The 25,709-nt window shown below is 39.0% G+C and overlaps 6 non-coding genes across 6 annotated transcripts; 3 read left to right on the top strand and 3 right to left on the bottom strand.

Moving 5' to 3' along the window:
* Positions 1-525: 525 nt before the first annotated feature.
* On the bottom strand, positions 526-598 carry TRNAK-UUU (transfer RNA lysine (anticodon UUU)). The gene has a single exon. It is a non-coding gene; the product is annotated as a tRNA-Lys (tRNA).
* A 1,098-nt stretch (positions 599-1,696) lies between these two features.
* Positions 1,697-1,768, bottom strand: TRNAM-CAU (transfer RNA methionine (anticodon CAU)). Its single transcript has one exon. It is a non-coding gene; the product is annotated as a tRNA-Met (tRNA).
* Positions 1,769-9,150: 7,382 nt separating this feature from the next.
* On the top strand, positions 9,151-9,258 carry TRNAL-CAA (transfer RNA leucine (anticodon CAA)). Its single transcript has 2 exons — positions 9,151-9,188; positions 9,213-9,258. It is a non-coding gene; the product is annotated as a tRNA-Leu (tRNA).
* Positions 9,259-10,094: 836 nt separating this feature from the next.
* On the bottom strand, positions 10,095-10,201 carry TRNAL-CAA (transfer RNA leucine (anticodon CAA)). Its single transcript has 2 exons — positions 10,164-10,201; positions 10,095-10,140 (listed from the first exon to the last, which is right to left on the bottom strand). It is a non-coding gene; the product is annotated as a tRNA-Leu (tRNA).
* Positions 10,202-14,170: 3,969 nt separating this feature from the next.
* On the top strand, positions 14,171-14,243 carry TRNAT-CGU (transfer RNA threonine (anticodon CGU)). The gene has a single exon. It is a non-coding gene; the product is annotated as a tRNA-Thr (tRNA).
* A 4,077-nt stretch (positions 14,244-18,320) lies between these two features.
* TRNAI-UAU (transfer RNA isoleucine (anticodon UAU)) lies at positions 18,321-18,414 on the top strand. Its single transcript has 2 exons — positions 18,321-18,358; positions 18,379-18,414. It is a non-coding gene; the product is annotated as a tRNA-Ile (tRNA).
* Positions 18,415-25,709: the final 7,295 nt, after the last annotated feature.

Here is a 25,709-nt window from a genome sequence, read left to right on the forward strand (position 1 = left end):
TTTAACCATAATATGAATCCCATGATCATAGCCAGAGACTTTTTAAGTGTAAACACAAAAAAGACAGTTAAGACAATTTTAAAATGTGTTTGAATATGGGTTTTTCAACCAGGGGCTTTTGCAAAGTGGCACAAATTTTCTAAGTAAGAAGAAATGGTCCAAATAGTTGAGTACTTCAGAGACAAATTATTCAAAGTCATTGCTGTCTTACATTCTAATTGGGTCCACCCAAATTGCTTCCCTCCACTTCCAGATTAATGAATCGTTTCAAAGGAATTTTAAAATGCCTTACTTCTCAATAATTTCGTCACTAGTTTATTTTTATATGATGCTCATTTCCAATTCCTCTTAGAAACTTGGGGAAATGTTTCTGTTATTATTGGGAAAGAAAAATTAATGAAAAATTAGAACATAAACTACTTTAGTATCTGCGTTGGCTACTAAGGCTCCCCCCACACTCCCACTTTCAGAGGCATTCTTAAATAGGCTCTGTTACCTAGATTTAAGTAAGAAAGAAGGATACATTGCCTGAACAGGGACTTGAACCCTGGACCCTCAGATTAAAAGTCTGATGCTCTACCGACTGAGCTACCCAGGCTCTATAAGAGAGATTATAATCCAGTATATAAAATGACTAGAACAGCATAAATGCTAGTGATAGTTATGATTTTGGAGATTACTAGGGTCTTCCAGAGGCACTAATTTCGTGCCCCTGTCCCCGTGCTGCTACTGACCTAGACTGTATTGAGCATTCCATTTAACCTCCAAATTGTTTCCTTCTTGCACAGATGATTATCATGCAGCATTTATTGCGGGGAGCGGGGTGGGGGGCGGGAAATCATGTTCAGAGTACGGGTGGGATCCACTGGGGAGGGAATATTCCAGCTGTTAATGATGCCAGACAGCCCTTAGAGGCCTCACCTACTCGTTAGAAGAGGCTTTAGAGAGGGCGAGCAGGCTGCTTCATCAATTTACCGAGTACCCATTTCACTAATGACTTCAGTAAGTGGGAAGACCTTCAGGAGAATCAGAAATTGGGTAAAGAATGACAATTATGACACAAGGAAGAGGCTCATTTCCCGTTGTTTCCTCCAGTGTTTTCTTTCAGAGTTGAGGTTTCCTGGAATTTTAATGCCAGAGCAAGAAACAAACATTACACCCACTTCGAAGTGGGGCTTCCGTCCAGGCAACTAACTCCCTGAAACCCCACTTCTCCAGAATTTTTGCACATTTCATTTTTCAGCACGCCCACTTTTCCTCACCATTCCTCCATACTCCCTTTCTTCATCCTTTCCCCAATCTCCTTTTCCGCTCTTCTCTCTGCTTCGTCTCTCCAACCTCCCATTTGCCAATTTGGGGAGTCCACATTTATCCCTGTCCTATTTTACTTTTCAACTCCACATTTTGTTTTGCTCTCCATTTTATTTAAAGACAGTAAGGACCATGCAGATGAAACAGCATTCGCTGCATGTCTCGGTAGGTCTTCATTCAAGACACATTTCTGATATAGGGTGATTTTCATCAATATCCAAAAGAAAACAAGAAACGTAAATCAATAGTGTCACTGTTATGAGTGCTTCAAATTGCTTGTCTTTGTCTGTTGTTCTTGTGGGAAACTTGGAAATTAATCTTGGAAATTAATGAAGAGAACAACGTGTGTTGGCCCAACGTTGTGGGGAGAAAAGAAGAGCGACTTTAGCAGAGGATGGTTTCGATCCATCGACCTCTGGGTTATGGGCCCAGCACGCTCCCGCTGCGCCACTCTGCTCCTACTTTTTTGGGATCTTCTTGCATCTTATTGCCTTATTAATGTGTAAACATTTTAAAAGTACGTTCAAGTCTATCAATCCGCCCTCTTCTTTTTCCCGCTCAACTTTTCTAACACCTCCGTCTTTCATTCTGAGTCTACTCCACCAGGATCGCTGCCAACAAGCAAATCTCTTAGGCGTCTGCGCCTTTGAAACTTACTTAGGAAAACGAAAGCTCTGAAAGCCTTTCTTAGGGACCCAATATTCAACCCGCTAGGGTCTCCCATCGTGATTTCTAAGGATGGATTTAGAACTCAGGCTTTTTTTTCCCGCCTGCTCCCCTCACCGCGCGCTTACGGACTCTGAAGTTGGGACGCCTTGGCTTCTCCGAGTCAATGGCAAGGCCGAGGACAGGGTAGGCGCGCTGCACGGTCGTGCCCCTGGAGAAACTGAAGACGTGGCGGAAGAGAAGGAAAAGCAAATACTTTTGAGAACCATCATTCGCAGGGTTGAGGAAGACGTGGAGACTGCACACCAACTCACACGAGTTCAGTGCTCTGTTTCCTCCACCACGAGGAAATTTCCTTCACAAGATTGTAGCGGACATTTCTATTAACATGACTAAAAGAGAGAGAGAGAGAGAGAGAGAGAGAGAGAGAGTGTGTGTTGACCACTTGGTCTATGGACGTTGGATCAGAAAACAGAGGCTCACATCGCTTTCTAGTTATGTCTGTGGACCCGTTTTTGTCAGAGAAGCCTGATTCTTCTAGGCAAGGAATTCTCCAAAGCCATTTTAAAACTTCCATCTCTTCATTTCTTAGGTAGCACCCTTTCCCTCAACTTCTTTTTGTTGCTCTCACCAATTCTCTCTTCTTTCTCCCACCTTCCAAGGATGCTCCTAGAGCATCCTTGAAAAAGCAACTACCTCTTACTCAGAAGTATTTGAAGCCTTCTCTCAGTTTGCACAGGTCATTTTTCTTTTCCTCTCTAGGCACTTGGCCTTACAGTTATTAAAGCCCAAGGTGATCTTCCCTGGCTGGAATTTTTGTTCACACCTGAGCCCACAGCCACCTGCAGCCTCCTTATTCAAAACCAGACTCTTATTTTCAGCTTCATGGTTATATGCCACATTGGTTTGTATGATTTGGATTGCTCTAACATTAAAAAAAAAAAAAAAAAAAAAAGAAGTAGACATCAAAGGTGCTACTTAAGTGGATTTTTACAAAGACAGGTTATCAATATTCCAAACTCCTTAAGAACCAGAAATCATCATTTTCCAAGGTTAGAGAGAACTTGAGTTTCTTGAGATAAACCTAGCCACCAGTATTCAAGATCCAGGAATCTCCGAAGCTACATTAACAGAACAAAAAGACCACTTTCAGAAAAAAGAATCATTGGCCATGGTCTTGTAGACTAGTAACTTTTAGTCCTAAGTGAGTTCTCCCCCCAAGAAAGCATTGAAAGGAAGGTTTGGAAATATGACCCATTTGGGGTCCAGGCACTGGTGTTCTTAGTGGCCTTTTAGAAAATTCTTCAAAGACTCAATGCAAATGTTCTTATTCCAGCAAAGCAACCTGAATCCTTGAGAACCACTCCCTCTCTGTGGGCATTTAATATTTCATTTCTTTTTGTACTGAGGATTGAACCCAGTACCTCATGCATTCTAAGCACATACTCTACCACGAGCTATACCCCCCCTTCATTTCTATTGCTTGCTCCTTACTGTTTCATCTTTAGGTTCAAAATTATCTTTCCATTTCTATTTATCTGCTTACAGTTCTTGTTTAAAAGGCCCATGTTGCAGTCACAGTTCAGCTATAGCTTGTAGTTGCTAAAGGAGCTGCAGGTGAACTTTCATCACCAGAGGGACCAAGTCAGTATCTCTTCCACAAGGTTCTATATATGATTTATGCTCCTCAAAAGGGCCAGCTTTATGGGACCTACACAGTCACACAACTCACTTCCCCCACACCCGCACTCAGAAGGATCCTGCTCTTGGGGTTTAATGTTCTGCAATTGTTCTCTTGAAATTCCCAACAGTTTTACCTTTACATATGTTTTGTGAGGTTCAGTAGGACCTGGAACATGTGCAGGTGTAAGGCTTTAGTTGGAGCCTCACAGGTCCTGCCTCCCAGAGATGGGTTTTCAGCAGCCAATTAACCCTGTGGCTGAGAACTGCACTGCTCTCCTACCGCGCCTACCCCTACACCTGCTTCCGGCAGTAAGCCCCCTGGGAGGTCTAGGGAAGAGGGTTCAGGGACCAGCAGCCTAACCCTTGTGTCTCTTGGGGTGTGCTACAGTCTGTTGTCCCCGCCCCAGGCTAGCAGCCTGACAGTGCCAGGGTAAGTCGGGTGGGGAGTCTTAGTGGGAGTGATACTCTAGCCCACACTCATATGGGTATATTTTCATAATTTTAACAGCACTTTCTTCCTGCTTTTTGAACAAGGGGCCCTCATTTTCATTTTTCATTGGGTCGTGTAAATTATGTCGCTGGTCCTGCTCCCCAAATTTCCATAGTGCCTGGTTCTCTTTCCTGTAACCCTACCTTCTTTACTATCTTGCTCTCACCTTTGAAAAGGCAGGTCCTGAATCTGCAAAGAGGGAGCCAGATGTATTCAAGGGAAGAATGCTGAAACTTCATTTTGAAATCCCATTGGTTAGCAGTGATTATACACGCCCCTGTAGTACTCCTTCAGCAGATTTTTTTTAAATGTGGTCATCTGAATTGAATTGTACTGAACTGACCTTAAAGTGAATTTCATTTTGGGGGCGGAGACAAAATGTAAACATTTAAAGACTACCAATGAAGACTATCTTTAAGGACTTTTAAATAAAAGGGAAAAATCCAATTATAATGACAAAGATTGACAACTTTTATCATATTAAAATTAAAAACTTTTCATTTAAAATATTGCATGTCATTTAACACTCAAAGGAGGAGCTAAATAAAAAATTAGATACAAATGAAGAAAGGAAAAGTAGAAAAAATATAGGTGAATATTCCAAAATCAATGAAACAGAGATTCAGATGGAAAATACAAAAGATTAGTTTTTTTAAAAAAGCATGAAAAAGTAGATTAAAAGTTCCAAACAAAAAATAGAAAAAATAGGTTAGAAATTTGCCTTGACTACAGAATCACCCATTGATTTTTTGTAGTTTGACTATAGATCTTGGAATTAAGATATCACATAATAGGTATTCTTCCTGTTAGTAGAAAAAGATAACAACATGTCTCTTTAAAGAGCAAAAAAACATTAATTTCCCCAGAGTTAGATGTTAAAGGGGAACAAAATATGCCACCCCCAAACACACCACTTTGGCAGGTGAATTACTTTGTACTGAAGGCAATTAAGACCTATCAGACTCAGGAAAAATTTTAACTACCTACCTTAACTTAAAAGAAGTTAGATAGGAGGCCTGTACCAGAAAAAGAGCTATTACTAGGTATAATTTTGTTTTTAATCTGAAAGACCTATCTGTATGGTAGGACCAAATTCTAATTACCAAACATCTGCTCTTCTTCTTGTCCTGTGAATTATTCTCCTCTCTTTTGAAGCCCGAGTCTCCTATCCCATTCCTTAACTCAGGATGGCATATAAGCCTCCATTGGCCAATTTGCCCTTGAGTCCCATATCTTTGGGATTCCTGTTTGTACAAAACTAGTTTTTTCCTGTTAATCGTTCTTATGTCAACTTAATTATTAGATTAACCAAAGAGCCTAGAAAGAAGAAGGGAAAATTTTCTGCATAGTATAGTCGAACCTCCTATCCCTGGGTTCGCATCAGCAAATTCAACCAAACTCAGCTCAAAAATATTTTTAAAAAATTTTTTTCAGGGAGTTTCAAAAAGTAAAATTGACACTTGCCGTGTGTTGGCAACTACTTATATAACATTTACAATGTTTTGGTGTTATAAGCAATTTAGGGATCATTTGAAGTATATGGAAGGTAATGCATAGGTTATATGCAAATACTATGCTATTTTATATGAGGGACTTGAGCATCCTCAGATTTTGGTACCCTTGGGTGTCCTGGAACCCATCCCTCTCACCACCCACACTGCAGAGGAAACTGAGGGGTGACTGTAAATAGTTGTAAATATGATGTAAATGCTATGTAAGTAGTTGCCAGTGCAGTGCAAATTTAGCTTTTTGGAAATTTGTGGAATTTTTTGAATATTTTTTATCTGAGTTGTTCAAATTTTGGAATGCAGCACCTGGGGATATGGAGGGTTAACTTTATCTCCTGGGAGTGGAGCCCAGGAATCTGTACTTTAACAGTCGCTTCAGGTGATTCTTATGTATGCTAAATCTTTTAAATAAGAATCTGCATTTTAACCAGATTCTCAGGTGATTTGTAAGCTCATTAAAGTGAGAAAAGCACTGGCCTAGAGGACTTAAAAGAAAACAGAAAAGGTTACTGCTCCAAGATGCTTCAAGGAATTTAACTAAGATGTGGAGATACTAACTCCACGTTATATATTTATTTCAGAATGTGTTCTCTTTTCAAGTCAATTTCTAATTACCTTGAGTAAGTGGGATTCACTTGCAGAAGAGTCTTTATTCTATTGATTTCTGGCTTATGAGGAAATTCCATGACTTTGTGACTTTGTGAAAACAACACCCATCACTGACTAAACTTTTATGTTCTAAGGGGCCCCCGTCTCTGTTCAGGGGCTCTTAAAACTTCTTTCAAGTGCACACATGTAGTTTGTGGGAAATGTATTTTTACTGCTCTTTATCCTAACAGGTAAGTGAAGCTTACAAATGAAAGCTTCAAGAAGCCCGCTGAAGGGATTAATGTGGAGTTAGTTACTTCAAACTGTGGAGTCTTTAGTGACCTTGACTATCTCTCTGGTCTGCCAGATTTTGACCATTTAAATTGACTTGCACAATGTATTGGGCTTGAGAAATAAAAATCACATACCTTCTGGAGAGCCTACTGATTTTGAATTCCCTTTATACTACACAATCTGATATTTTAAGTAATTAAGTAGGGAGGGGTAGATGAAAGACTCAGAACAAAAGCAGAATAATACATTTGTTTTTATTTGTCTTGGAAACATAAGAATCCATTAGAAAGCATGTAAATGGAGGAAAGCATAAAGACTTTAAAATGTTCCACCTGACTACAGCACTGAAATTAAATATACAACCCCTCAGTTTTACAAATAGGTAAACTAAGATAAGAGTCAGAACTAAGTGATCTGATCAAACATGCATTCAACTCCACTAACAGTCTCCTAATTAGCTTATTGTTAATCCATATATATAAGGTGTCATATATGTCAGGAAAACTTGTCAAAGATTTAAAAATGGACAACATAAATGACTGGGTCCTTGCTTTAGTGAAGTGTTAGGCATTGTCTAGCAGACCATCCAGGAATTATATGATTTTATAGGAGCATGCACATTTTTCTATCCACTAGGCTATTCTAGAGCTCTATGGTGGTAGAAGTTAAGTCATAGAAAAGTGATAATAATGCAAATGATTCATGTCTACATCAATGCAAAGGAATTTGTTCAGTTGAGACATAATTTTCACCCAGTAGAAGAAATAATTCCAGTCTTAAGTTTTATTGCTCTATATGATATTAACCAAATTTGCAACTCTTAGCAAATCTATTTCAGCCTTTTTGATTGTGTTTTGTTATTTCTTCATTTTCTCCTTTGAAGCAGTTTTATCAGCTTACTGCTAATCAGTGAGATATATGAAATCTTTGACACTGTATTCATACTATATTTGTCTGAAAGTCAAGTTTTCAGCCTTTCATCTGACTGATAATACCAATATGTTTGGAGAGCTCAAAAGAGGAAGAGAAAAGTCCTGACTGGGATGTCAAGGGCTGAATGACAGAGCACATGACCAAGGAGAAAGGAGCGCTGTTATGTTTGAAAGGTTATTAATTGGCAGAAAAGGAGGGTTCAGAGCACATTTTGTAAGTGTTTGGAAGGAAGAACACCATAGCTCAAAAAAGCAATGAAGCAGGAAATTTCAGTTGTTGCAACACCATCTAAATGCCAGAGATTGTATACAGAAATGTGAAGGTGAATGAGCAATTGATACTTGTCACAGTTTGCTAAGGAAATTACCTACATAAATTCTTTTTAATCCCTAAAGAATCCTGAGATTGGGATTTCCTCCTAAATTTAGAGATAAAGGAAATGTTCACAGATTGTCAAAATAATATAAAACATCACACATCACACTTTTATGTAATGAAGCTTGAATTCAAACATACACATCTGATTCCAGATGCTTACCTTTTCTACTGTTTTGCATTGCCTTTAAAAGAGTATTTTATGTTCCTATATGAAGACCAAAACCAAACCAAAACAAAACAAAACACAAAAAACAAAAAAACAGAAAAACTCACCCCGATCGCTGTGCACACAAAATAGGATTTTTCAATAGTTTTTTGCCAGTTCGTGCATATCTATTTGGATTGTCCTCTGTAGGAAATGAGAAGTTTCTGATGATTATTATTTTGGGGGACTAACTAAAAACTACTATAGGATGGAAAGGAAAGTAAACATTGGCTGAATACCTCTCACCTTAACCAAAGTGGGAAAGATTTTTAAAAAAATTTTTTTTTCAAAACTCAGTAGAGATTTTGAACCAAGGTGAAGGCCTTAGTTTAGTCCTCCATGTTCTATATTTCTCTTACTATGTGTCCTGTAATAAACAACACCCTGCCTCTTCACTTCACATCCCTCTTTTCACTGTAGGCAGAAAGAATGCAAGGTGGGAAGATAAGTTAAAGGGAGAGAGAAAAGGGCAATGGAAGGAAAGGGAAGAGGGAAGAGGAGAGGGGAGAAGGGAGTGGAGAGGAGGAAAGAGGTAGTGGAAGAGGGGAACCTTGAGGAAGGAAATGAAGGGTTTATGCAATAATATTCAAAACTGCTGGGGGATCCTTGCAAAAACTTTTAAGATGCTAAAAACACTATTGTACAGGGAATCTTTAAGTCTCACTCACAGACCCAGTCCCCACTAGTAAAACTTGTTAAGATGAAATACTGTGAGATACTGTGGCCAGAGACACTGTGAACATGGGGAAAGCCCCTGAAAGACTGCAGTTGCAACTTGGGCCAATGAAATCTATATCCTAAGTCCCCTACTCTTTAAAGTTGGGGTTGTAACTCTGGTCAACAGGGATGGAGTGGGAGAAATAGACTCAAGGTAGATGATGTGGGTTCCCAGTCTTCAGAGCAGCATTAATTCTGTCATTCAGCGGGCCTCTTCACTGTAAAACTCCTCCTTTCCTGTTTTTCTGTTTTGCAGACAATGCTAACACTTGGTTTGCTCCTGTAACTTCTAGAAATAGCTTGTTCCTCTCCTTCCTGGATGCAACAGCCTTCAGTCATTGACACAGTTGATATCGCTTACAAGATATAGTTGTCATGTCAGGATGGCCGAGTGGTCTAAGGCGCCAGACTCAAGCTTCTGTCTTCCTCCTCTTGGGGCTTCTGGTCTCCATGTGGAGGCGTGGGTTCAAATCCCACTTCTGACAAGACTCAGTTTTGTTCTTGGCACACTCCTTCAAAGATCTTCGCCTTTCAGCCTTCTTGAAATCCCACTCTTGCCTTTCAGTCTTGGTCCCTCTGGGCAATGGAGTGTCACCCAGTAGTTCTGCCCTTTCTGCCAATAACTATGTCCCCCACCAGTAGCTCCACCCTGGCCTATGCTCACCAAGGACCTGGTGCACCCAGAACACACACTATAGCAAGACCAAGATCTTAGCCTATGTAGAACTTCATAGAATGCATTTTTCACTTTCATAAAATGAAAGAAAAGACATCTAAATCACATCATTCTGCAAAGAAATCTCAGAGGGAGCTATCAGTTTATTTAATTTTAACAGCATGAGCATTTCTTTGCTATTGATGACCTAAAAGTGTTTTCAGCAGTGTCATAATCTTGAGCAATTTCCTTCTTAGAGTTTAGAGATGATATAGGAAGGTGATAAAGGAAACGTTTTGCTACAACTGTATAACATATTCTTTTTTGTGTGCAGGAAAGAATTCTCCCACAGCAAAAACCCAAGATCCAAGTATGGAAGAAATTTAAAATTTTGATAATCAGGAGTATCACCAAGTTTCTATCAGTTGACCTGCTAAGGAAAAGACCACATGTTTTTATGGCACTTTTTTTCCTGGGAAGACAGTATCTCCTAAGGCAGCGCTGGAAGTTGCCTCCACATGGCTCTGAAAGTTCCCCAGGATTCTCTAACTGGAAGTTCCTCATCTTCGGGTGTCGGGGTGGGGAATATTTGGGGTATCGAGGGTTAAATTATGAGGTGTCCAATGTGAAATGTTTGAACTAAACGTGGCAGGAACAAAATGGATATGTCAGAAGTGGGATTCGAACCCACGCCTCCATTCGGAGACCAGAAGCCCCAGTAGCGGGAAGCAAGCGCTTGAGTCTGGCGCCTTAGACCACTCGGCCATCCTGACACACGCCGTTTACTGCTCAAATGGATCACTCTGTAGACTCTGAAGGATTACACATTGCTGTATCCCAGAAAATAGTTTCTGAGATTTATCAGATTCGGCGGGAGTTCTGAGTACAGAGACTGAGAAAGGGAAAGGTAGACGAGCACAAGCATGAATGCAGACCTAAATAATTATTTCAGCCCTGGAGACCGGGGTACCAGGGTATTGAGTGGCACTCCCTCCTTGTCCCTCCTCCTCCCCCAGTACTCCCAGCTCAGTCCCCTGCGTTCTACCCCCTACCCCCACCCGCCTCCTCCCACCAGACCCGGTCTCACCTCGTGCAAATCTCCTCTTATGCCCTGACCCCCACCTGTGACCTGGACCCCAGGGTCACTGTGTTCTCTGTGACTCAAACTCTCATCTAGCAGGTCCAGTTCGATGCTGGCCCAGGATCGTTGGAATCTTTCAGTGAATAAATGGCCAACTCCACTGCTCTGGACAAGAGAAGGTCATTCCCCTTGTTCTCAATCCATCCAGACTGTGATTTTTATCGCCTGAAGCCTTACTTATATCATTCATTTCACCATAAAGTTCAGTACCCATCACCGTCTTCTGTCCTGTAGAGTTGCTTGTGCTCTACAATAATAATCCTATCTTTCCTCTCTCTAGAGCTCTCAGATGCTTTTCAGTAAATATTACCCATCTTGGGTGACTGCAGCTATTCTGAAACACAATGTTTACTTTTTATGACTGAAAAATATGTTTGAATGACTGAAAATGAAATATCCAAAAAAGAAAAGAAACATCCTTGCTGCAATGATTATTCATAGTTTAAAGGAGAGAAGAAATTTAAAATTTTGATAATCAGGAGTATCACCAAGTTTCTATAATTAGACTGTAAAATCTAAGTCTATAGTACACTTAAATTTAAGAGCTATCACTTCTAAATTTTTAATTTCTTCATCTATTACCCTAAAAATAAGTGGGAAACATCTCTTTTAAAATTTAGGTTATTGTTGTAGATTTTACTCTTTTTTATTGTGAATGTATTTTTTCTCTATGCTAACTGTACAATTACAACAGTCTGCAAAATTTCAGTGAGTACTTTAATATATATATATGTTGAATCTTTATACTATTGCTTTCTATTCTTTGAAGCATAGTTATATTTCTATAGATCATTCAAATCTATTTATATTTATTTTTGCAGAAATGAAAACCTCTGAATACAGGTTTAGAATAATTGGGATACTTGAAAATAAGTATTACCAAAATGTAATGTAAATTTAAAATTGGGACTAAAATGCATCATAATTCAGTTTCCTTAATAGATTGATTCTTGCAGGGTCCTTCACAGTCAATATTTTATGAACTTCTGGGTAGTATGTTTCCTAGACATCTGCTTGATATTAATATTAATTTACTCTAATTTCTCAAATTTTTCTTTGCAAGTCCAAGAACACTGGATACATGAAATCTGAGATAATAGAGGCCTCTAAGTGGTTAGAGTTCAGCCATTAAAATGCCTGTAGCAAATTTTCTGATGATGGCCATACTAATATATCTCATGTCATGCGTTTTTCTTTTAATGCAATTTTGACACATTTACTTCCAGAGATGGGGAGGGGCAGGCTGTCTGTGTTCCCTCCCCTTGAATCTGGATAGTCCTGTGACTATGATGGAAGAGATGCTGCATGACTTCCAATGCTAGGTTGCAAAAGGTGATAGAAACTTCCAACAGTTTTCTCTCAAAATATTTGTCCCCAGAACCTAGCCACCACACTGTGAGGAAGCCCAAACTAGGCCACAGGGAGAGACCACGTAGTGAAGAACTGAAGTCTCCAGCCCACAGCCAGCAGCAAAGCCAGACATTGGAGTAACTGACCCTTCAGGTGATTTCCTACCCTAGTCTTCCGGTCTTCCAGTTGAGTTTCTAGAAATCATGGAGCAGACACACGCTGTCCCCCATTGTGCTCTGCCCAAATTCTGTGAGAACTAACAAATCTGTGAGTACAGGTAAATGATAGTTTTTAAGTTAAGCCATTAAGTTTTAGTAGGATTTGTTATGCATCAATAGTTAGGTATGGATCAGTCTTGGTCCAACCAGGAGAGATAAACCAACAATTTGACAGGGAGAGTTGTTTATTTGTTTGTTTATTTATTCATTTTTCCAGTTTTATTGAAATATACTTGACATATAATGCTGTATAAGTTAAAGTTGTACAACATTATGATTTCATATATGTATATATTGCAAAATAATTACCACAATAAATTTGGTTAACATCTATCACCTCACGTAGTTACATTTTTTTCCTTGTGATAAGAACTTTTATGATCTACTGTTAGCAACTTCCAAATATACAATACCATATTGTTAACTACAGTTGTCATGGTGTACATTACATCTCCAGAACTATTTATCTTATAATGAACAGGGGAAGTTTAATATAGAGAATTATTAGAAAGTACTTATCTTATAATGAACAGGGGAAGTTCAATATAGAGAATTATTAACTAAAGGAGGGATTGGAGAAACAAGGAATTGGCTAATAAAAATTAGAGAGAATATTAAAGAATATAGGAATAGCAGATATAAGGAGCAGTCACCACCCCTGGGGCTGATAAAACACCTTAGAAAGTGTCCCTTCACCCACGGCTGAGACAAAGTACAGAAGGAAGAGCCCTCTACTCTTCACCCCACCCCTAGCTAAGATCTAGATCTTGTTGGGACTGGGCAGCAGGTAAAAACCGGAAAGATTTTGAGGAGAATGTTACTGAAAAGTCCTGAAGACAATGTCTTCCTGTTGCTGGTCTTGCCGTCTGGTCCCAAAGTCAGTGATGATTAAAGGACAGTGAGGGAAAATGTTACTAGAAACTGGAGGAAAGGAGACCTTTGTTATCTAGTGGCAGAAAGATTAGCAACACCGTTGCCATGGTAATGTGGAAAGTCGGAAACATACCTATTGGATTTGGTGATCTAGCTAAGGACAGTTCCAGGCAATGTGTCACCTAGCTTTTCCTAGATGCCTATAGTAACGTGACTGGGGTTTCTTTATAAGCCAGCTATCAAATCCTGAAAGTATACAGGAAACAATCCTTTCTTTGTTTCAAATGCACAGGGCCCCTGACTTGGGACAGGAGACTTGGTATTTGCAGTTGAGTTTTCTTTGCCTGGTCTCTTTTCATTATGACTGTTGCTGGTCCATGCTGAGTCCCTAAACGGCTTTTCTGTTAACCCTCACAGCCCCTTTACCAGGGTGGAAATTAGAAGTTTTAGGATACATTTGCTCCTTGGGGACAAAACTTTTCTTTTTGGATTTCAGCGAAGCCCAGTGGAGAAGGAGAAACATGACCCTTTCTTCATGCCCCAGATCGAGGCTCCAAAAGATATTTCAGCTTCAAAGACTAGGCTACAGTAGACAGAGCCTCTCTTCAGCTTCTGTTATCTATTTCCTCTTTCCTGCTGGCCTCATCCTTTACCTTCACCTCTCAGTCTCTCTTCTGATATCTGAAATCGGGGAATTTGAGACAGGTCTCGCCTGTTTTCTCCCAAGGCTCTAAGAACTGAAGTCTGGAATATCTGAGCTTCAATGAGAGCGAAAGGTACCGCAGAGCAGAGGGCGCGGCTGTAACTAAAATCAGGTGGCAGCGTAGTTCTCTCAAACTCCGCATCTTGGCAGATGCGCAAGCTGCTAATTACCCACTCCGCTCAAAGTGCAACTTCTGACTCTCGACAGCCCTGGATTCAGGCAAAACTCTCAGAGGTGGATTTAGAGATCCTGTACTTCCTTTGACAAAAGCCTGTCGAATGGGATGTTAAAAGTATAAGAGAGTGAGTGAATTTGTTTGACCACAGCCCAGAAAATTGGGAATGGGGTTTGGGATAGAGCGTCACATCTTCTAGAGATGAATAGAAACAAAACAAAAACTTAAAGATTTCAATATATAATCTGCTTTAGGACAAGGAGTTAGAAACCCACCAACTCAGGCTCCGTAGCTCAGGGGTTAGAGCACTGGTCTCGTAAACCAGGGGTCGTGAGTTCGAATCTCACTGGGGCCTTTCAAGTGTTTTCCATTTTGCTGAGATGATTGTGAGGGGTGTGTTTCCTTGACATCAAAAACCTAAAACCAAAAATGAGCTCTTTCAGGAAGGAATTCCTCTGACTGATACGAGTCTGTGAAATATTGTTTAGTGTCATACCAGGACACTCTAACTTGTCTGTTTTAGATTGTTCTGATTTAGGTGAAATTATTGGTTTGAGGTTGTCAGAGATAATTAGCCTCAGAACATAACCCTCCACCAATCCTCTCTCTTCCTACCTCCAACCTCAACTTGGGGTGACAGGTGAGGTGGAGAGAAAAAGGGAATCTTAAGCTTCCTTTGATCTTGTATATGATGGAATCTCCCCCGAGTGCTAGGAGGGGCTTCAGACTTTCTGGCCATCTTTCATTAACTGACCCATATTTCTACAGTATTTTCCTTTATACTTTGTGTCCTGCCAAGCTTTGGTCTTTTCTTGGAAGTCATTCATTCTGGATAATTCTTCCTCCAAGACTTTCCTAACTCTATCTTAGAAAGAGAATGGCAAAATAGTGAGGTCTGGCTATTTTTCTCCCTTGTAGACAGCATTAAGGGAGATGGGTTTCTGGTCTAGAGGGATATTGTGCAACTTCTTCCTGGGATGCCTTTCTGCCCGCCATTTCTCCTGCAATCTCCATCCCTCCAAACTGGAGGATACTAGTGCTTGTCTTCAGTATTTTTGCCTAACCAATGCTTTATATGAAGTAACCTGAGGCCACGTACAGAGAAAACCTGGCACTCTGTGTCAATTCCCAAAATGTTTCTTTTAGATTGGTGCTCTTAATTATTCATTCTTTAGATGAGTCTTTAAAATTTATTTATGACTTTTGCCTTTTCTCCAGTTTGAATATTTATGAGGGATCCAATTATTTTTCTTACTTTTATTTATTTTCTTAAATCTAGAGACAGGAACTGTATATGATTATCAGAATCAAAGAGGAGGTTTTTAAAAAGATTGACTCCTAGGTTCTATCTCAGACCAGTAAAATCAGTCTCTAGGAGTGAGAATTGGGTATGACTTTAGGCAACTTTCAAGCTCCTCCAGGGTTGTAAACAACCTTTTAAAAATATTGAGTGAGAGAGAAGTCTTCAGTATGCTTGGAAATTTTGTTGTGCTCCAGAAGTACATGGAGTCAGGCCTGAAATGTTTAAAATACTATTTCTGCATTTTCACTTTATTAATATGGTCTTAAAGATTTGTGAAAAGAAGATACATCCAAACATAAATGACATTTTTCTCAGGTTGTAAAAAGTCTTATCATTTTTCTCAAATAGCAAATGAAGTACAGCCATATGTGATTCTTTCTAGAACAGAATGATGAGAGTCTGGAATCTTGGGTTCATCAGAATCATCGTTTTGAGAGAGAATTTGAGTAGTATTACCTATTGAGATGACTTTAACAGGACATTTCTGTTGCTACCAAATCTTCATCTGTTTCTTGATAAGCAGGTTAAAGACCCAGTGGTTTTTCTGTTTTTATATTACTATTATGTAGGGAGGAGAAAAAAGTTTTCCTTGACCCTTTTATGTTCACTGGCTGGGTGTGAAAATTAAAATAATAAAGATAGACTACAGGAGAAAAGCACATACACGTATTTAATGTAAGTTTTACATGACGTGAGAGTATTCAGAAGGAAACAAAGACCCCAAAACATGGTTAAACCTGGGTATTTTTATACTAGGTTTGATGAAAAGTGACCAGTCATGAAGAAATATGACAGGTCAAAGAATATGAGGTAAGTGTGGTGAACCGGGGGAAATGTTTATTTAGATTCTTCACAGACTCCCTTTATCTTTGGAGGTAAGGATGCTCCTTTCCTCTGGGTACCTCTCATATGAGGATTTTATGTTCTGCTTTCAGAGAGAAGGACAGAGGGAGGGTCACTTCGACCCTCCTGCTTCTGCCATTTTCCTCAAACTCTTTTGGCTTAAAATATTAAATTATTTAATATACTGAGTTGCCATATTTCAGGGTAGCATGTTCTGAATGCAATCAATTATTTTAAAATTCTGTTTATTTCCATTTTTTCTCTTATATTCAAAACATAATATTATGTACTATCCCCAAAACTACTTCGAGTCATTCATAACATTATCAATTGTATCATAGTTTAATCAATCAAGATCTCAAGATGGAAAAGATAGTATATTGGGATTATTTTAGGAGAATTTAATAAAGGGGATGTTTAATAAAGGTGTGGGCAGGCTGGGGGGAAGGGCAAAGCAGAGGGCTTCTGACATGGGGGTGGTCACCACACTTAGGAGTAAAGAAGAGAGGAAAAGAGCCATTACTGGAATTTGAACAAAATGTCCACTTTGATGAACCAGACCAAGTTGACCCAGAGAAAGAAATCCAGAGAAATAAATACTGTAACCTCTCTATCCTCTCTCATTTTGACCTCCTGAGTTTCGCATGAATAAAACTCAAGTCGAAGTTACAGGACAGGGGAGCCCATGATATAGTCCATACAGGCCAGCCTTCCATGCAAGAGTAGGCAGAGGTCAGAAGATGGTTCTTTTTTTTAAAGTTAACAATTCAAAACACTTTGCTTTCAATCTACTTTTTTCTCCATGAACAAGATTTAATGCTTATAATGCCTATGTTGTGTCAATGACATGTCTTCCCTGATGAAAGTCAGTTTAATATCCAATGACATACTGTGAGTCTTGTAAGTTTTCATGCCTTAAGAACAGTAATTCACTAGATACTGGTTCTTCTCATCCAGATCCAGACTTGAGGCACAACACCATGGTCCTATCATGACGTTTATATAAATCACCGAGGGCGCTGTGTGGGCCATAATAAGCTCTATCCAACTGGTGGCTGCTATTGTTATTTAGATGAAATTACCTCTAGAGGTTCAGACAGAGCTCAGTCTCTCTAGGACTGTGTGGTGAGATGGTCATTATTATAGAGCCTTTGTTGCTTCTCACTACTCTTCACTTTAAGCTGTTATTTAAAACACATGTAATGATCCCAATACAGCAAAATGGACATCGAGATGCGGAAACTTGTCCCCCCACACTTCACGCGTCTATACGGAGAAACTTGGTCACTGGCCTATAACGCAGAGTCCTGTTTGTTAGGTACTATGTGGTCAGGAATAGTCAGACTATTCCTTTCTTCTTACATTTCTCCTTCTCACTGATAGGACTTATTCCATAAAAGCAAAAAGCCTTCCTATCTCGTGTGTATGTGACAGCTGCAATTTCTCAAGGCCAAAAGCAAGCAAGCAACCAGACAAAACTGGCCTTTATAATTAGATGCCCCAGGCAGGATACTGGGTGTGCATTATGTCGCAGAGGCAAACTATCAGCAATGAACCTCTAAAGAAGGTCAAAACAGGTGGAGGAGCTGAGCGGGAGTGGGGATGGTTGACATCGCCTTGACCTCTGTAACGTGCAGCACAAAGGAGTGGTTACTACTCTGGCTGTTTTCCCGCAAGAGATGCCGGACTAGCTGGCTGTATGACTTCGAATGCGGTTTTCAGGCAGGCTCGGGAAGGATTTGGTGAAACCGGGATGCGCAGCCTGGAGGTGCTGGACAGCGAGGCGGGTAGTACCGCGGTGAGCGCGGCGGTGCTGGGAGACGCGCCGAGCTAGGACCGGGCTGGCTCGGCACCTTGGTGTTCTCAGTCTGGTAGGAAGCATCACGGACCAGCCGGGCGGTGCGCAGTGATGCTGCGCCTCAGCCAAATAGCCCGTGTCTTCCACGGAAATCGTTCCCTTCTTGGAGTCAAGGCGAAGAAGAGCAAGAGTCCGCTCCCCTTTCTCCTCAGCCTTCCCTCGGGGCTTCTGAAAGGAACACCCTTGGATCCCTGGGACTTGATGATTCTCAGTGGCGTAGAGGAAGGATCACATACACGCTTCCGGAAAAGATGGAAGTGTCTGGATCAAAGCGTGGTTTTTTCACCAGGCCAGAGGCCGCGGAGGAGAGTGGGGAGAAGAGGGACCCCAGCAATCCCGCGCGCTCCTGCTCCGGCGTGTGGGTGGGATCCGGCGCGCCAATCGCTCGTGGCTCTGTAGAGAGCGCACCGAGAGCGTGGGGAAAGCATGCTCCAGTGGCGCAATCGGTTAGCGCGCGGTACTTATACAGCAGTATATGTGCGGGTGATGCCGAGGTTGTGAGTTCGAGCCTCACCTGGAGCATGTTTTCTTCCTTCATGATTTCTGTCTCATTTTATTCTAAGGCTCTTTTCCCCTCCTCTTTGAAGAGAAGGCAAAAAAGAGGTAACTACGTTTCCTATGGTGTGAACGCGCATATTCCCATGATTGAGGAGGCTATTTGGTTGTTTTCAAACATAGGAATAGATCACAAACCAAAAGGAAGCAAATTGAGCTTATTCAAGCAAATTCATTTCTCCTCAATCAGGAGACAAAGTCAGATGGTATAGCTACAAATGAGTCTCCCTCACCCGTTGCTCGCTCCTTCTTTAAAACCATTCCTCAGGTTTTTGGGGACTGAGCGAGGAAGAGGAAAACCTGGGTCTTGTGCTCTGCGATTCCGTGCGGCTATCCCTGGGGCTCATGGATGTGCGGATGACTGCTTCCAGGCATCTTCGCTTTGACTTCCATAAGGTTTGCAGTGAGGCTGCTGAATTGCTGAACTACACCTGCGAAATCTAAATGTGCTTTGAATCGAGCTTCACCGGCTACTTTACATAAACCAGATTGAGGAACAGGAAATCATTTTCGCTAGCAGTGACATATGGGTGGCTGGGTGTGTATCTCCTCCTAATGTCGTCAGAAAATAAAAGGCCTTGTTTGAAAAAACGACATTCATCCCCACTCTAAGTGCTGTGTCCAAAGCTGCTTTGCTTTTATCCAGTCTCTCTTGGATTTTATTCTGTCTCGCAGGGCCCTCCTTCTCTTTTGTCCCTTAAATATGGATATTTCCCACAGTTCCGTCCTCAGCTTTTCTCTAATCTAATGATAGACCCATTCTTTGTATTATATTCCTTCCCTTGATTACAGCATCTCTCTAAATACTGACGGTTGTAAGATTTCTTTCCCACACAATTCTCTCATCTGAATCCAGAGCTATGCATCATCCTACTGACTACTGGACATTTTGCACCAGAAATTCCCACACATCTGTAACATCGTGTGGGGAAATTATCAATCTCGAATCCACTTCCTCTCCTGTGCTTTTTATCTCAAAGGCAGTCATTCAACAAATACACGATGCCTGCTTGTTTGCCAGGTCTGCTCTAGACTCTGAGGTTACTGCAGTGAAATAAAAAGATCAAGCCTCTGCTCTCTGGAACCTAAGTTCTGGCAGGGAGAAATAAACAATTAAATATAAATGTATAATTAGACAAAGTGGTGATAAGTTTTGTAGAGAAAAACAAAAATAGGATACAAGAGGTCAGGGATACCTGGGAATATGCTGGAAGTGCTGTATTATATAGGGTTGTCATAGAAGGCATCTCCAAGTGACATTTAAGCAGAAACTTGAAAGAAATAAAGGAGAAAGTCTTGGATATATGTGGTGCAAGACAGGTCCAGAACAAAGGCAAAAGCCTAGATGTGGGAATGGCCCAAGAAGCCATTATTTTCTCCAGCGTCCTTTTCAACACAGCAGCCTCTTCAATGATTTTTAAAAGCTAATGCCTGACATGATACCCTGTAATACTTTTTAAGACAGTGACCAAATGATGTTTGAGGAAGCAATGTGGAAGTAAAATTGCCAGAGGCACAAAGAAATATCTCCAGGGGTTATTCCTGTTTCCTGTAGGAAACTCTGACCAATCAAGGGCTGGGGTTGTCCCTCATTTCCATGGCTTGATTTTAGAACCTTGTAATGACTCTGGTTGCACCAACTTCTGTGGAGTTAGTTGTTCAAAACAGAAAGCAGCAATGCAGTTTCCTAACATTTCCTTTTTAGGTAAGAGATTTATATATAAGATTCACCCATTTTAAGTGCAAGTTTGATAAATTTTGATAATTGTATTAATTTCTTATCTCTGCTGTAACAGATTAGCACAGTTTACTGGTTTAAAATAACACAACATTCTTGTCTTACAGTTCTGTAGGTCAGAAGTCCAAAATGGCTCTCACTGGATTAGAATTAATCTGTTGGCAGGAATGTGATCTTTCTGGAAATTCTGAGAGAATTTTTTTTTTTCGTTTTTTCTAGGTTCTGGAGGCTGCCCACATTCCTTGGCTCTTGGCCCCCTTTCATCTTCAAAGCCAGCAACTGCATCACTTGGATCTCTGCTTCTGTTATCACATCTTCTCTGACTCTCATCTTCTCATGCCTCTGTCTTCCATCTTTAAAGGACTCTATGGTTATATTGGGCACACATGGATAATCCAGGATAATCTATTCTAAGATTTATTCTAAGATCCTTAACTTAATCACATCTGCATAGTTTCTTTTGCTACATAAGGTAACGCATTCACAGGTTCTGGGAATTACGGCATGGACATCTTTGGGGAAAACTTATTTTGTCTACCACAGCAATTATATACCATTGTGTAAATAACACCACATTCAAGATGTAGAACAATACCTTTCCCTGAAAAAGTTTCCTCCTGCTCTTTTGTAGCCCCAAACCTCCCTACACTGCTGCCCCTGGCCACCACTGATCTGCTTTCTGTCACTATGGTGTTGCTGTTTCTAGAATTTCATATAAATGAGATCACACAGTTTGTAGGTTTTTGTGTTAGACTTCTTTTACTTAGCATAATTTTGTGCCAATCTTTGTGTCAAAGATTCATCTTTGATTCCAGGGTGGTCTAAGCTCCCCACACTTATCTGCTACTGAGTCTTCTTGATTCCACCTTAGTATTGCTCCTTAGTATCGCTCAACATTTCTGTGCTCACAGTCCATGTTCTCAAAGGCCTCTCTGTACCTTGGTAAATACTCTTCTTTTGCCCTGAAACTTCTTTTCTCTTTCTCTTTATTTACTTCTACTTCTTCCCCTGGACACCACTTGTCTGTCCTCAGGGCATGGTGAGAGCTCCCTCTCCATAGTTTGGGTTAGATGCTCTCCTTTGATCTACATATGCTGTGTCAGACATTTGATGCATTAATTCAATCTTCTCTTAATTCACTCTCTCATTTACTGGGTCATAAACTCCTTGGAGGAGACACGGACTGCATCTTCATTGCTTGTTTCTTTAGTGCTCAGCTCAATTCCTGACTCTGAATAGACTGTAACTCTCAGTATACTTTTTCCACCTGTGGTTTCATGGAGAACTCTGCTTCCTCTCCTCCCTTTGTCTTCCCCCATTCAAACTCCTTAAGTTGAAAGTTTTTTGTTTTTTTTTTTAATTTAACTTATTTATTTTGGCAAAGTAAAGGTTAAACTTAGGCTCTGAGAAATGAACAACATTAACAAGAGAGTTTTGTTTTGTCTTGCAGTTTCTTTCACAAAAGGAATGTGAAGGCAAAAAAGAGATTTGCCAATGCAAATAAAAAGGGATTCTTAAGCTCTTTTCTCCACAGATAATGCTCTTCTTCCTCTTGTCTACATGACAAATTCCTGCTCATTCTTATGGCCCAGAAAAAAAAAATCTGACGATTTCTTTCTTCTCACTAACAGAAAGTCTGTAAAGTGAAATGCACATTTGTCTCAATGTAAAAAAGATGTGTTTATACATAAAACTGTCCTCCTACTAGTTTGCTTATCAAGGACAATTACCATGACTTTGTCTTTAAAAAAAATTTTTTAAACAAGTATTCAAGTATGTGACACTTAGTAAAGGCTAAAAATATCAACATGGTCTCAAAACAGTACAATGGAATAAAGTCAAAACTTTAGGGAGAGAAGAGGAGGATAGAAAAGGAAGAAGGAATAAATAACGTGGTTTGGATGGGAAAAAGAAGCAAAGAATAAAAGTATTTCTTTTTCATTGTTCCAAATGAAAATATTGGATATTTTAAACACTGAAACTCATGGTTTTTCTGCGGTTGATATATGCTTCTGCCAAATAAAGGACTAATATATATGTTTGACTAATAATTAGAATTTGAAATGAGTTTATTTTGGCCTCATTGTAGAGTAATAACTGCTCTGTGGCTTTATACTGTTATCAAAAGGAACTTAATATTTCACTTAAAAAATTTTCCTCTTCATATGAGAATGACTCCAACAATTTTTTAGACTATTTATGGAGTGATAGCATTTTAGAGAGTGGAACAAGAAATTTTTCATACCATTTTGACCTTTTGGTTCTCTTTATTATTTATTTTCCCCCAGTTTCCATTTCTGTTTCTGATGCAAGCTGAAAAGATTTGTGTTCTTAAAAGGCTCTCCAAGTGATTTTATCTATAACATAAATAAGGCCTTCTTTTGTGCCTTTTGTTATGTGCAAATAATATTTCATATAAAATTTTATTTATTTTTAAATTTTTTGCATAGATAATACATTCATAAGGTTAAAAAAATTTTTATGTATAAAGGTCCTCCCTATTCCTAGCCTCAAGCCATTCAGGTCTCCTCAGTATGAGCTATTTATTATGTTATTTGTTTCTTGGAAAAATAGAATTATTTACATTCTCTTTGAGAGATACCATTCTAGATGAGCATCTGGGGAGGAGCCCATCCCTTCTCATGTAGTGAAAAATTTGGCCATGGCCAAAGAGAGGTCTGGTCTTTGCTCTCAGCTTTTGGGAAATAACTGACATCACATTTAATACTAGTTTTGTTTTTTGTTTTTTTTAGAGTGGAGTTGGCCATAGTTTGCAGCCATGTCAGAAAGACCAACCATGTAATTTAAGGTGGGGAATTCGGGTCACCCAGCATCAGTCAGTGTAGGAAATGAGTTAAAGCATGTGGGTAATCAATCACTCATGCCTATGCAATAAGGCCCCAATAAAAATTCTGAACAAGGAAGCTTGGGTGAGATTCCTGAGCTTGCAGTAGTCTGTGTGTATTGCCACACATCAGAGGATAACTTACCCTGAGAACAGCGAACGTCTTATATTTAGAACCCTGTAGTGCAAGTAACTTATAAAAGAATATTTCCAATTCCATCCTCCTGTCAACTATAACGTTGTTGTCATTTATTTCAATCATCTATAAGCTTTAGTCACTGAATACATTTTTGCTATTAGTTTTAACAAACTGTTATGTTAGATTTATTTTTAAATAAATATAAAATTTTTTGTTTTGCCTTCATATATTCTTTCTGTGTTTTGGGTTGAATTGTGCTTTTCTAGATTACTTTGAACTAATGAAAATTAAATATAACTTATCAAAAATTGTGGGATGTAGAGAAAACACTGTTAAATGGGAAATATATATTGAATGTATATATAAGAAAAAAAGAAAGAGCTAAAATCAAAAACTTCCACCTGAGGAAACTAGAAAAGAAGAGAAAATTAAATCCAAAGGAAGAAGAAAAGAAAAAATTGTAAAAATTGAAAATTAGAACTGAAATAAATCAAATTGAAAACAAGAAATTAATGGAAAAAATCAACAAAACCAAAAGCTTATTCTTTAAAAAGATCAATAAAATTGATTGACCTCTAGCCAGGTTAATAAAGAAAAAAAAAAAAGAGAACACAAAAATTACCAATTTCAGAGGTGAAAGAGGGGCCAAGAAAGCACCAACTCTAGACAGTTCACTGTAAAAGACTACCAAACATTTAAGGGGAAAATGATACTAATTCTCTACAATCTGTTTCAGAAAATAGCAAAGGCAACACTTCTTAACTCAGTGTATGAGACCAGCATTACACTAATGCAAAACTATATAAATACATTTCAAGCAAGGAAAACTATAGACCAATATGTCTCATGCGCATAAATACAAAAATCCTCAAGGAAACAAACAATACAACAATATATAAAATGATGCATACACTATAGTAAGTAGAATTTACTTCAGACATGAAAAGCTGTTTCAGTATTTGAAAACCAATTAATGTAATCCATCACAGCAAATGGCTAAAGAAGAAAAAATCATAGTATCATATCAATAGATACAGAAAAAGCATTTAACAAAGTTTAAAACTTATTCATGATTTTAAAATCTCAGTAAACTAGGAATAAGGGAGAACTTCCTCAACTTGATAAAGAATATCTAATTACAACTGATACCATACATGTACAAAGGATCCCAAGAGACTACTATAAACAATTATATGCCAACAAATTGGACAACCTAGAAGAAATGGATAAATTTCTAGCAATACAATGTACTAAGACAGGATCATGAAGAAATAGAAAATCTGAACAGATCACTTATTAGTAATAGAACTGAATTAGTAATCAAAAAACTCCCAACAAAGAAAAGTCCAGGACAAGATGGCTTCACTGGTGAACTCAATCAAACATTCAAAGAACAATAATACTAATCATTCCCAAATGCTTCCCAAAAATAGAAGAGGAGAGAACACTTCCAAACTCATTTTATGAGGCCAACATTACCCTGATAATGGTAATGTTGGTAAGGCAGACAGGGACAGAACAAGAAAAGAAAATGACAGGCCAATATTCCTGATGAACATAGATGTGAAAATCCTCAATAAAATATTAACAGACCAAATTCAACAGTACATTAAATGGATCATATATTAAGATTAAATTTATTTAGTCCAGGGATGCAAGGATGGTTCAACATCCACAAATCAATGTGTGATATACCACATTAACAAAATAAAGGATAAAAGTCATGTGATCATCTCCGTAGGTGCAGAAAAACCATTTGACACAATTGAATATCTATTCATGATAAAAACTAATAACAAAGTGAATATAGAAGACATGTACCTCAACGTAATAAAGGCCAAATGAAAAACCCAGAACTAACATCATACTCAACAGTGAAAAGCTTGTCATCTAAGATCAGGGACAAGACAAGAATGACCACTGTTGGCTTTCATTCAATTTAGTACTGAAAGTCTTAGCCAGAGAAATTGGGCAACAAAAAGAAATAAAAGGCATCCAAATTGGAAAGGAAGAAATAAAATTGTCTCTTTATAGATGGCATGATAACATATATAGAAAACACTAATGACTTCACATACACACACACACACACACAAACTGTTAGAACTAATACATTCAGTAAAGTTGCAGAATACAAAATTAATATACAGAAGTCAATTGTGTTTATACTAGTAACAAACTATCAGAAAGAGAAATTGAGAAAAAAAATCCCATTTATGATAGCACTGAAAAGAATAAAACGCTTAGAAATAAATTTAGCCAAGAAGGTGAAGGATCTGTACACTGAAAACTATAAGTCGTTGATGCAAGAAATTGAAGAAGACACAAATAAATGGAGAAATATTCCATGCTCATGAATAGGAAGAATTAATATTGTTAAAATTCCCATACTACCCAAAGCAATCTATAGACTCAGTGCAATCTTTATCATAATTCCAATGGTGTTTTTCATACACGCACACACACACACAGATTCCTATAATTTGTTAGGAACCACAAAAGACCCTGAATAGCCAAAACAATCTTGAGAAAGAAGAACA

The sequence above is a fragment of the Camelus dromedarius genome, chromosome 19 (assembly GCF_036321535.1).
Source record: "Camelus dromedarius isolate mCamDro1 chromosome 19, mCamDro1.pat, whole genome shotgun sequence".
NCBI classification, from domain to species: domain Eukaryota; kingdom Metazoa; phylum Chordata; class Mammalia; order Artiodactyla; family Camelidae; genus Camelus; species Camelus dromedarius.